Genomic DNA, 754 nt, shown 5'->3' with positions numbered 1-754 from the left:
CGGGTCCGAGAGAGCGGGTCCGAGAGAGCGGGTCCAAGTGAGCGGGTCCAAGAGAGCGGGTCCAAGTGAGCGGGTCCAAGCGAGCGAGTCCGAGAGAGGGGGTCCGAGAGAGCGGGTCCGAGAGAGCGGGTCCGAGAGAGCGGGTCCGAGAGAGCGGGTCCAAGTGAGCGGGTCCAAGAGAGCGGGTCCAAGTGAGCGGGTCCAAGAGAGCGGATCCGAGGGAGCGGGTCCGAGCGAGCGAGTCCGAGAGAGCGGGTCCGAGAGAGCGGGTCCGAGAGAGTGGGTCCGAGAGAGCGGGTCCGAGAGAACGGGTCGGAGAGAGCGAGTGCGATAGAGCGAGCGCGAGAGAGCGGGTCCGAGAAAGCGGGTCCGAGAGAGCGGGTCCGAGAGAGCGGGTACGAGAGAGCGGGCCCAAGAGAGCGGGTCCGAGAGAGCGGGTCCGAGAGAGCGGGTCCGAGAGAGCGGGTCCGAGAGAGCGGGTCCGAGAGAGCGAGTGCGAGAGAGCGGGTCCGAGAGAGTGGGTCCGAGAGAGCGGGTCCGAGAGAGCGGGCCGAGAGAGCGGCCGAGGGAGCGGGTCCGAGAGAGCGGGTCCGAGAGAGAGGGTCCGAGAGAGCGGGTCCGAGAGAGCGGGTCCGAGAGGCGGGTCCGAGAGGCGGGTCCGAGAGAGCGGGTTGGATGGAGCGGGTCCGAGGAGCGGTCCGAGAGAGCGGGTCCGAGAGAGCGAGGTCCGAGAGGGCGGGTCCGAGAGAGCGGG

This window comes from Scyliorhinus canicula, chromosome 1, assembly GCF_902713615.1.
Source record: "Scyliorhinus canicula chromosome 1, sScyCan1.1, whole genome shotgun sequence".
In the NCBI taxonomy this organism is placed as follows: domain Eukaryota; kingdom Metazoa; phylum Chordata; class Chondrichthyes; order Carcharhiniformes; family Scyliorhinidae; genus Scyliorhinus; species Scyliorhinus canicula.
This window is presented reverse-complemented; position numbering follows the sequence as displayed.